Source organism: Octopus bimaculoides, chromosome 18, assembly GCF_046866305.1.
Source record: "Octopus bimaculoides isolate indiv1 chromosome 18, ASM4686630v1, whole genome shotgun sequence".
NCBI classification, from domain to species: Eukaryota; Metazoa; Mollusca; class Cephalopoda; order Octopoda; family Octopodidae; genus Octopus; species Octopus bimaculoides.
This window is the reverse complement of record NC_142945.1, coordinates 3,726,353-3,738,852: the sequence shown is the minus strand read 5'-3', so window position 1 is coordinate 3,738,852 and position 12,500 is coordinate 3,726,353. Positions and strand designations below refer to the sequence as shown.

At 35.5% G+C, this 12,500-nt stretch overlaps 1 long non-coding RNA gene across 1 annotated transcript in view; it reads left to right on the top strand.

The window, feature by feature from the left end:
- Positions 1–9,617, top strand: part of LOC149131970 (uncharacterized) — a 57,300-nt gene extending 47,683 nt beyond the window's left edge. Inside the window, exon 2 of the long non-coding RNA XR_016244926.1 lies at positions 8,305–9,617. This is a non-coding gene — a long non-coding RNA (uncharacterized LOC149131970). The remainder of the gene's footprint in view (positions 1–8,304) is intronic.
- The last annotated feature ends 2,883 nt before the right edge of the window (positions 9,618–12,500 follow it).

Sequence of the window (12,500 nt, the reverse complement as noted above, 5' to 3'; positions counted from 1 at the left end):
AGCGCTGCTCTCCAGAAAATTTGTTAAAGGATGGGCGACTTGAAACAACGCTTCGGTCGGAGGCTGTAGTAGAATACACTTGCTCAAGATGCTACGAAGTGGAACTGAATCTAGAACTATGGGGCAGGGAATCGAGCTTCTTACCATACAACCTCGCCTTAGAAAATTTTTGACGGTTTTAATTTTGAAATATAAGCAGCGAAACAGGCGAATCACATAATATTGTTAGGTGGATTCTAAGTGTACAGTGGCAGAAGTTGGGAATCTAGTAATTTCTGTCTTAAAATCTCTTTTCTAAAGCATTATTATAGTTTGGCGCAGTTTTGAGGAAGATTTCTTTGAAGAGTATTTGGAAATACTTTTCCTGATATTATTAATTAAATTTCAAAGACCTGGGGTAGACGACAAGAGTTTATATATATATATATGTGTGTGTGTGTGTGTGTGTGTGTGTGTGTGTGTGTGTGTGTAATGAGACCTTTCTATCAGTATGGAATGCTTGATATAAAGAGAGACTGATAGCCCGTTATCTCTGTATAACCCTGTTCGCACTTAGCACATCTAGTATGCATAGACCGACGAGTGCACATATTTCTGTAGCATCAAATGACTCCCATACTGTCAATGAATGTATCTGTGGGATCTAATGTTTTATTTCTCCGGAACCTTGAGCATTTTCCTGCTAAGTTGCTGATATCTTATGCTTCCACTGACTTATTCGCATACGTAAAGCCCTGCAGTGATATAAGGGAAACAAACCACGTGTACATGTGGCGAAACTGAGTTATGCCCCTTACACTAACTCGCACATGAGTTAGTGTAAATATTCCCACATGAGTCCAACATTTTGTGTGTGAACAGCCGACTTTGTACACACACAAACACACACACACACACACACACACACACAGCGGCCTTCTTTCAGTTTCGTCTACTAAATCGACTCACAAGGCTTAGGTCGGCCCGGGATATGATATTTGCTCACAGTGTCATATGTGTGTGTGTGTGTGTGTGTGTGTGTGTGTGTGTGTGTGTGTGTGTGTGTGTGTATTCATGTGTGTGATTGCATGAGCGTGTATGTAAATATTACAAAATCCAGAACACTACAATGGAATCGATGAAACGGAATCTTGTGACAAAACTTTCTCGTCTAAATAAATATTAATCAAGAGTGACAGCAAACACTTCATGACGAGGACTCCAAGCCTGCGAGGGGCCGCGTACGCGGTCGCTTGCTCCACTAGAAATACCAGCCAAATCACTTTCTGCTTTCTTAAATAAGTCTTTCTAATTTTCGCATCAGGTCAGCAATTTTAGCGGGGAAAGAGACAAATCGATTACATTGCTTCCAACACTTCACTGGTTTTATCGACTTCGTTGGGAGGGAAAGATAGAGTTGCCTTTAGTGGTGTTTGAACTCAGAACGTAAAACTGGAAGAAATAATAATAATAATAATAATAATAATAATAATAATAATAATAATATTTCACATTTTTGCCACAAGGGCCGCCAGGGGGAGGTGGTTGTCGCTGTTCTTTAGTTTCAGCTTTGCTCTGATCCATCAGATCTATGGTCAAATTTAGTCCAATTGTGGCTATACTTATTTTTCTATATTCTGGAGACCTGTAGCTGACGTTATCCAATGTGACTTTTGTTAGACGAAGGGATGTCATATGCGGGAGATTTTACTGTTATTTCTAGCACGCCGAACTAACACACAGAGATTCCCTAATTAACTGGAAAGAATAAGGGTTTTTTGTGCATGTATAAAGCCACGTATTTTGTGGGAGGACTTATAAAAATATTGTAAATAAACCCGAGTATTTGACTGGTATTCTCTTCTGTAAACCTCGGAGGAATAAGGTGCAAAAACGACCACGGCAGGATTTAAACACAACATATAAAGGGTCAAAACGAATCCCTGTACTACATTATTTACATTTGACGGATATTTGTCCTCATCTTGTTTGTTGTTAACACAACGTTTCGGCTGATATACCCTTCAGCCTTCATCAGGTGTCTTGGGGAAATTTCGAACCTGGGTTCTCATTCCTAGGGTATTTTTCGATGTTATTATTATTATTATTATTATTATTATTCAGGTTATTTGCCTGGAATCGAACTCGCAATCTTGGGGTTAGTAGCCCGCGCTCTTAACCACTACGCCATATGCCCGTGGGCATAATGTAAATACTGTACGTAATTTCTCATCTCTTAAATATAGAACTGAATCCCTGTAGGTCCGTTACGTTTTTTTCTTTTTATTTATTTATCTTTTACTTCGGCTTTTCCTACTCTTCTGTAGACATTGAGATTTCTTCTTCTTTTTTTTTTTTTTTTTCTAAAATCTTATGGTCCTCGGGGAGATTCGAAAGCAAGATTCGAACATGACAGAATTTGAACTCCTGGGAAAATAAATAAATAAATAAATAAAGGGACTTACTAAACACTGAAAGAATATCCACCATTTTGAATGTCTTGCCCTGGTCATTCTGTCAATCAATCCACTTCACCTCCACCCTAGCTCCCCAGCCCCCATTCACCCAGTCCCCACTACCACCACCACCACCACCACCACCCCGCTTTATTGCGGACCCAATATTGTTAATGCATGAAGTTAATTCTTGAAAATATATATATATATATATATAATAAAACTGAACATTATGATTGATTGGAATATGATGAGAATACTTCAAAAGTGGAGGTAAAAAAAAAATAACTAACAAAACACAATAATAATAATAATAATAATTATAATAATAATAATGATGTTATAATAACCTTTTGGCCACGAATTTTAAATATCGCTAAAACGGAAATGAACAATGATGACTTCTGCTGTTTGTTGCTTAATTTTTTTTTTTTTTTTTTTGTTTCTGTGTCTTTAAATCCTCAGCCAAAAATACTCAATATTAACAGATGGTGTGACCTAGTTTGTCTACAAGAATTGTTCTGCTTTCAAAAGCTTCGTTTTAATCTTGTTTTTCCGAGAAAGAAAAAAAATTATTCCTTTCTTTTTTTTTCTATATTCTTTTTTTTTTTTTTCATGAATTAGAAATTAATTTTAAATGAATTCGTTTGTTTTGTTGTCGAAAGTTGTTTATGTTTATGGTAATACATACATATGCGTATGTCTGCGTACAAACATATATACGCATGAATATGTTCCTGTACGTGAATGTGCGTACTGATGGATGTGCATGTGTGTTTTCCTGTTTGTGTGCGTGTAAATGTAGTGTGTATGTGTGTGCATGCGTGTATACATATATATACATGCATGTATGTACGCATGCATATATGTATGTATTCATGCATGTATGTATGTATATATGTATGTATGTATGTATGTATGTATGTATGTGTAAATATATGTATGTGTGTGTATAATTTAATAAGCTTGTGTGAATATATTGACATATGCTTGGTTAGATAGATAGATAGATAGATAGATAGATAGATAGATACAGAGAGATAGATAGACAGACAGACAGATTGACATTTATATCTTCTCACATGCATATGAAAATCGGCATATGCTTCTGTCTGTCATATATATATATATATATATATATATATATATATATATATGCATATATGTATGTATATATGTATCTATCTATCCATGTTCATATATGAATATAATGTGCATCTGTATGTTTGTGTCTGTGTGTCCACATTAAGTCTTTTATTAACTATAAACAATGGACTATAACATTTTAATGATGGTATTTAAAATGTCTCAGACTGGAATAGTTTCGTCTCACACACAAAAAAAATTCTAACTTTTATAGTCTTACCTGCATTCAAAGCATTTCTTCTTTATTCGGATAAACGTCTTTCGCTGGCAAATAATAATAACAATAATAATAATAATAATGATAATAACAGCAACAACAAATTTGAAGAATGATAAAAAAAGGAAAATGAGCATGATTGTAATAATATCAATAATGTTATTATTATTATTATTATTATTATTATTATTATTTTGAGTAGTTGTAATGAAAATAAGAAATGGAAATTGTGTATGATTTTGATTGTTCCTTATTTTTATGGTTATTGTAAGCAATTAAACTTTACGATTAATACCTATTTAGAAAGTCATTCATTGATACCGGATGATTCCCCCCCCCCCCGCCTACTCTGTCTGCCCCTCCATCCTTGCCGCCATTTATCAAAGCTACATATAACAAACCGTTGCCAAAAATCTTCATCACAAAACGCTCGTCATCATCATCATCATCATCGTTATGATCGCCATCATCATCATCATCATCACCACCACCACCATTCTCATCATTATCATCAACCTCATCACCACGATCACCGTCATCTTAATTAACATTATAATCACCATCATCATCGCTATCATCATCATCATCATCATCATCATCATCATCATCATAGTGTTGAATAACCGATGGACAGCCACAATCAAACATAACGGATTGTTTAGAAATAAAACTGCTGCGGGTTGCGGGGCAAAAATGGAATGGTTGTGGAGACACCAAACCATGCTGTACTTCAGTTCTTCATTATCAAAGTACAGTACTTCAGTATTAAAGTACTGCCACAATAAAGTATGGATATAATCTAAGATACAAACCATGCTTCTTGTGATAGCAGACCTCATTGTTCTTCTGTACGATACAGATCTTAGACAATATATGGAACCGATGACAAAGGAGAGAACAGAAAAACTAAGGAAAATGCCTGTCTATAATATACAATATATATAACTTGCTTCTCAACCACATGGTTCCAGGTTCAGTCCCACTGCGTGGCACCTTGGGCAATTATCTTCTCCTACAACCTCCGGCCGACTAAGGCCTTGTGGGTAGATTTGGTAGACGGTGACTGAAAGAAGCACGTCGTATATATATATATATATGTGTATATTTATGTGTGTGTGTCTGTGTCTGTGTTTGCCCCACCCCCACCGTCGATTGCCCATATTTATCACAGAGCAGTCTGGGTCAAATATAGACAATGGGCATTTGGGGTAAACTGCTGATCATATTTGAAGCCTCTTTCACAGATATGTGACATAATCGATATTTTCGGTTGCAACTTGTAAAGTTTAAAGGTTTCACTGTATCTTTTGCTCGTTAGGTGTTTCAGAGCCTATTTCCTATTCTTGAACTGTATAAGCATAACATTCGAGATATGGTGTGATGTTAACGCTCACTCGCCCAAGAGAGGCTACTTTTCATTTTGATATTACAATCGCTCTTAAGGTGGCCAACTGGCAGAGTGGTTAGCACGCCGGGCGAAATGCTTAGCGGTACTTCGTCTGCAGTTACGTTCTGAGTTCAAATTCCGCCAAGGTCGACTTTGCTTTTCATCCTTTCGGGGTCGATGAAATAAGTACCAGTTACGCACTGGGGTCGATGTAATTGACTTAATCCCTTTGTCTGTCCTTGTTTGCCCCCTCTATGTTTAGCCCCCTGTGAGCAATAAAGAAATAAATATTGCAATTACTGTTAAGGCGGCCAACTGGCAGAATCGTTAGCACGCCGGACAAAATGCTTAGCGGCATTTCGTCCGTCTTTACATTCTAAGTTCAAATTCTGTCAAGGTCGACTTTGGCTCTCTACCTTTCGGAGTGAATAAAATACGTACCAGTTGTGAACTGGGGTCGGTGTAACTGATTTATCCCCCCCCCCTCTCGAAATTGCTGGTCTTGAGCTAACATTTGTAACCAATATTCTTTTCTACTCTAGGCACAAGGCCCGAAATTTCGCGGAGTGGGGCAGTCGATTAGATTGACCTCAGTATGCAACTGGTACTTAATTTATCGACCCTGAAAGGATGAAAGCGAAGTCGACCTCGGCGGAATTTTAATTCAGATCGTAAAGACAGACGAAATACCGCTAAGCATTTCGCCCGGCGTGCTAACGATCCCGCCACCTCGCCGCCTTTATTCGTAACCAATCACCGTCAAATACACCGTCAAATATATGTCAAATATACGGGAAACTTACCCATAGATAGTCTTCTGGTTGTATGTTGAGTGATTCTCTTCCAAGTCTATGTTACGATATACTAACTCTGCGATTATGGTTTTTTAAACATCGCCAGGCAGTGAGTGGTTTTTTGGAGTTCCCTTCCAAGTCTCAGAAGGTTGTTCTTTTCACTTCTGAGCTCTTGGATGATGTGTTTAGTTTTGCTGTCGTTGATTAACTGGTGCTACCTGAGTGATACCAGACGATACTTAAAGACTATTTGCGCTGATCTTAAGTTTCTTCCTCCCTTTTTTTCTCCTGAAATATTCTGTCAATATCACCGTTTCTGTGGAAGTTTGTAACTAATTTCGTATTTTCAGGGTTTAAATATCTATGGAGCGTATTTCTTCTACAAACCAGTGAACTATGCCAAACGTTGGTATTGCATTTGCTTCTAACTTTGGGCAGTATTTTAGGGTTAACGTGTTGCCCGGTTTAGCACTAATATAAGCACATAATCTTAACTTCAGACGGAATGCTTGGGATAAATTTTGCCCAGTTTAGTACTAATATCTGCACATTCGACGTTCTTACTTTAGACCCTATTTTCGAGCTAACATGTTGCTCCAAGGGCAGCAAATGGTCCAAACTTTAGATAGTATGTGACGATATGGGCAAACATATCGCTTGGTTTAATACCAACATCAGCACATGGTTCTAACAGGAGGCGTTATATTGGGGTTGCCATGTGGCCCCATGGTCCTAACTTTTGTGGCGTTTATTTTCACTGTGTTACAAACATTAGACTTCGGCAGAGTACCCCTTGCTGAGATTGAACATCGAGTTACAGATGTTCGGTTCGGACTGAGCGTCAGTCGTATTGATCCCAGCAATATGGTGATGAGAATGGGGGCCTGAAAAGGGGTCACATGTAATGTCCCCTTTTCCCTCTGACTAACTTTATTTAACAAAACAAAAAGGTCAAAGTTTCTTTGTTTCGTCTTCTGTCAAGCAGAAGGACGAAGAGAAATGCAAATTTGCAAATCGACTTTTCATAAACTATCAAATGTTTAACATTATATTATCACATTGACATTACGAAATCAGATAAACGAAATACATGAAACTGTAGATTCTAGATTTTTCCATCACTTTCCGTCTCTCTCTCTCTCTCGCTTTTTTTTTTCTTTTTGTTTTCTTACTTTCTGTTTTTGTTACCACTTTTTCTTGGTCATTTTCATCCACCCACAACATCTGTTCGTTGATGAGAGGAGAGGGTGGCGGCTAAAACATGTGTTGTTATGTCGACTTATTTATTTATCGGACCAGTGAACGTCACATCCAGTAAATACGAACGGAGGTGACGAAAACACACATTAACATTGTACGGTTCAGCGGAAAGCCTAACACCGATAAATCAAATCGATTTATAATGTCTCTTTCTCACACACACAGACATACAGCCAAATTGGGATGACCGTTCCTTGGCTTTGTTAACTTCGTGTTACTTTTTTGTTATCTTTTTTTTTTTTAGCTTTAGTCTTTGTTTGTTTTATTTTGGCGGGATTTCTTTTTTTCTTTTTATTTTTCGTCGCCCTCTTCTTTCTATTTTACCCTTTCACAAGCGATTTGGGCGAAATTCTATTCTATGCTCTCTTAGAAATTGTCATCTCGTCCGAACCTGAACAGTCATAAATTTTAAATAACAATGACACTAACAACACACACACACACACACACACACACACACACACACACACACACACACATTTGATACATGCATACACACACTCTTGTGTGTATATATATATATATATATATATATATATATTTACATGTCTGTGTGTGGAGAGAGAGAGAGAGAGAGAGAATGTGCATAACTTAGGGGACAGAGAGATGGGTTCACGGTCACGGAGTTATAGTTTCGATTCATAGTGCGGGCCCTTGAGCAAGATACTTTATTTCACGTTGGTCACCTCATTCAATTGAAAAATGAGTACCACTCAAGCACTTGACCAACCTCCGACCACCACCACCACCATCACCACCCATTTGTGTGTGTGTATGTGTCCCCACCATAGGATAACCGGTGTTGCTTTGTGTACGCCCCAAAACCTAGATTTTCAGCATAAAGACCGGTAGAATAAGAACAAGACTTTGACAAAAAGTACTGAGGTCGATTTGTTTGATAAAACCCTTCAACGTGATGCCCTAGCATGGCCGCAATCCAATGGCAAAACAATTAAAAATAAAATCCATTAGCACAAATATGAATAAAAAAAACAGAAACGGTAATCATCGAATTTTCTGTTGTACTAAGACTTTCTATTTCTTTTCTATTTCTACTTTACACAGCCGAGAAGACGAAGAAACTATATTTCCGGGTCGGGAAGCTGTACCGTGACCAGGTTGAGAAAAAAAGATGAGACAACAAGAAGCAACTGATGGAGACATCTGGAGTAGATTTCTGAAACTTCAACAACAAAGAGAAGACAACTGAACAACGTCATTGTAAACTTTGAATGTTCTTGCATTATGAAAGAAGTCGCAACTTGCTTGGTTTATTAGTATATCCTCCGGTGGACAATTTCCTAATTCTGACCCCCTGTTATATTTACAGATTAAACGATGATCCACGGTTTCTTTTTGTGTTAAGTGACGCTCAAAGCTAATTCCCTGTTATTTAGCTTTATTTAATTTGAGCGACAAATTTCCAAACAAAAACTATTTCAATTTGTCCTTCCAGAAAAATCTAAAATATATTGTTTATCATAAAATTTTCCATTAGATTCAATAATGACTACCATAATTTTTTAAACTGCAAATATCTTGAGATGGACCTTGTAGTAGGCTCAGAGGAATCTAAAGAACCAACGTTTGTGACTGATCCAACATCGGATCTACAACCAGCAGAATAACCATATGGCATGGATCAATATTACGACCAATCTCACGAGCAATATTACTTCCAATCCCATGTCCAGCACTACGATGAATATGGCGACTAATACTAAAATCAGTCGAATAATCTTATGACTTATCCAAGAACCAATATTATCACTAATTTCATCATTAAAACTATTTTCAATCTTATATCCAATGCTACAATGAATATCGCGACTAATACTACGATGAGTCGAATAATCTTATGACTAGTCGTAAGATTAATATTATGATCAATCACATACTTAATCCCATATCCAATCTTAGGATGAATATTTCTACTAATACTAAGATGAGTCGAATAATCTTATGACTAGTCGTAAGATTAATATTATATTAATCACATAATTCCATGTCCAATCTTACGGTTAATATTGCGACTGATAACCAATACTATGACCATTCTAAAGATCATAACTATTACCAATCTCACATCCAGTCTTACGGCTGATATTATGACTAATCTTAAGATAAAACAGTAACCCATCTAAAAATCAATCTAATAAATAGTTTCTAAATGCGTTACTGATTCCTATTGGCGCATGTTTAACCTTTGATTAACCCGTTAAGACCACAACACACCACCACCAACACCACCACAGCCACCATCACCACCACCACCACCATATACTCGACCTGTGAGTGTGAAGAGACTAACCCAATATCCTACGACTTACAATGATTATTATTTGCAATGATAGTAAATAAAAAGATAAAGAAATAAATAGTGTCTGTGTTTATTTTTCAGTGTGAGAAATTGTAAATGGTTTGTGTATGAAATTGAATGGGGAGAGGATGGGGACAGTTTATAGGCGCAGGAGTAGCTGTGTGGTAGGTAGTTTGCTTACCAACCACATGATCTCCGGTTCAATCCCACTGTGTGGCACCTTGAGCAAGTGTTTTCTACTATAGTCTCGAGCCGACCAAAGCCTTGTGAGTGGATTTGGTGGACGGAAACTGAAAGAAGCCCGTCGTATATATATATATATATATATATATATATATATATATATATATATATATATATATATATGTGTGTGTGTGTAGGGAGAATTCACAAAAAAAACAACAGACGAAGACAGGTGGTGTAGAAAACAAATAGATGTATTAGTATAACGCTCAGGAATTGAAAGTCTTTAACGTTTCGAGCCTACGCTCTTCCACAGAAAGGAACACAGAAATAAACAAGGAAACGTTTTACAATTATTCATTTTATTTTAATTTTCAAATATTTATAATTTGAAGGAAAATAATATATTGGCTATTGCCCTATGGAATTATCATAAACTCAGTCTGCCATCTATTCATAGCTTAGGCTTACAATTAATATCGATCAAATGACATTTCCTTCGAGGTCTAATTAATTGTCACGATCTGATGGATGCAACTCCTAAGTAGGTTCGCTGAGATACCGCCCTACTCGTTTATATACGTTTCCTTAGTTTTACTTTTGTCTCTCTCCCTGAAAATGTTCCCAATTCCATGCAATGTGGTGCAGCTTTAATAAAGATAAGATGGTATTTAATTTCTCTGTCTCTGAAGAATCTTATCCGATCAAATATGGGATTCATTAATATGGATGATTACTGCATGATAGAATTTTTGAATCTTACAGTCTATCCGAAACGTACGTAAGCTGACTATAGAATGCACAATTCTCCATTCTCTTGTGTTTTCTATATTCATGTGTATATATGTATATGTATGCATATATATATATATATATATATATATATATATATATATATATATATATATATATATATATATATGCATAGGTGTATATCTATGTGTATGTATACATATGTATATATATATATGTATGTGTATATATGTAGGTATATGTATTTATATATATATATGTATGTATACATGTACTTAAATATATATATGTATATATGAATGTTTATATATGAGTATATATACGTATAGAGATATACATGTGTGTATATGCTTATATATATATCGTTAAATATGTATATATACATATGTGTATGTGTATTTGTGTACGTGTGTGTATTATATTGTGCGTTGCAACTAAAACTGTTCCATCCAAAAAGTGTTTATGAGACATTTACAAGCAAAAGCTGTCTTTGTTTATATACGTTTCTTGATAGTGCCTTATTTTATGAAGCACAAAATTGTTCTCGAATAATTGTCTGCATATATATATATATATATATATATATATATACATACATACATACACGCACACATATACACACAAACACACACATAGATATGCATTTATATGTGTGTGTACATGTATGCAAATGTGTAGCTGTGTTTATATGTGTATATATATATATATATATATATATATATATATATACGTGTGTAAATGTATACCTATATGTACCTTCATATTATATATATATATACATATATATGTGTGTGTGTATTTTACGCATGTATATATACATATATACATTCATACATGTAATTTATATATAAATTTGCACGTTTAAATGCATATGCACATTGCAAGCTACTCTCCGCCATGGGAAATAACTGTAAAAGATTATCCATTTGGAGTTACAGCCCTTCTTTAGTTTCTCATAAATTTGATAATTTAACAGTCAAATAATCATTTCTATAGTCTTGTTTTATAAAATTACACCAATCTCTTGTACCCTGTTAAACGTAGTTTCTTCGTTCGTTTACGTCACACAGGCTATATATATATATATATATATATATATATATATATATATATATATATACACACACATGCATACATTTATACAAACAAGTCTCCCTTTCTTCCTGTTTATACCAACAAATCTTATCAATTGTGCAAATTCTTATCCTTGTCGTGCAGAAATCTCTAAAGAATCAGTGTTCAAAACCCGAAAGAACTCTGTAAATGGACCAAAGTTGTAGAATCACCAGAGAGAATTTACGACAGTGTTTTATTCTGTTTACATCGAGTTTAAACGCAAATCCTCCAAATAAAGAATGAATGTTTAGAACTAGATAGATATGTATGTCTTCCTTTTTTTCTTTTATGCATAAATTTATTTCGTTTTTGTATTTGGTTTGCAAGATTCTTTATGCGAATTCGTGTGTTGAAGCATATTTAATTGTGTCTGGAGAGATTCATGCAGTTTTAATGCCTAAAATAAGTAAATGAGTGGAAATCGAACCGGTGAGTGTGTTAATTAATAAAACATTAAAACAGCATGACACTCCCCAGACACAATAACATATATCTATGTCTGCTTATCTGTGTGTGTGTGTGTGTGTGTGTGTGTGTGTGTGTGTGTGTGATTAAACCAACTTTTGCACGAAAATTCTCGTCAAACGACAAGGGAACTGGCAGAGAAAATGGAATGCTCCCACACTGCTATAAAGAAGCATCTTCACTCGATGGAAAAGGTTCAGAAGTATGGAGCATAGGTTCCGCATGCTTTAAGTAACAACAACAAAAATCAACGAGCTACAATCTCCGCTGGTTTGCTTGCTCGTTCATGCAATTGAAAAAACCGCATTATTTATGGGACGACCCAATAAATATATATATATATATATATATATATATATGCACGTAAATATATGCCTTTATAGATATATACATACATGAAGTTATATAAGTAAAATATGTGTAT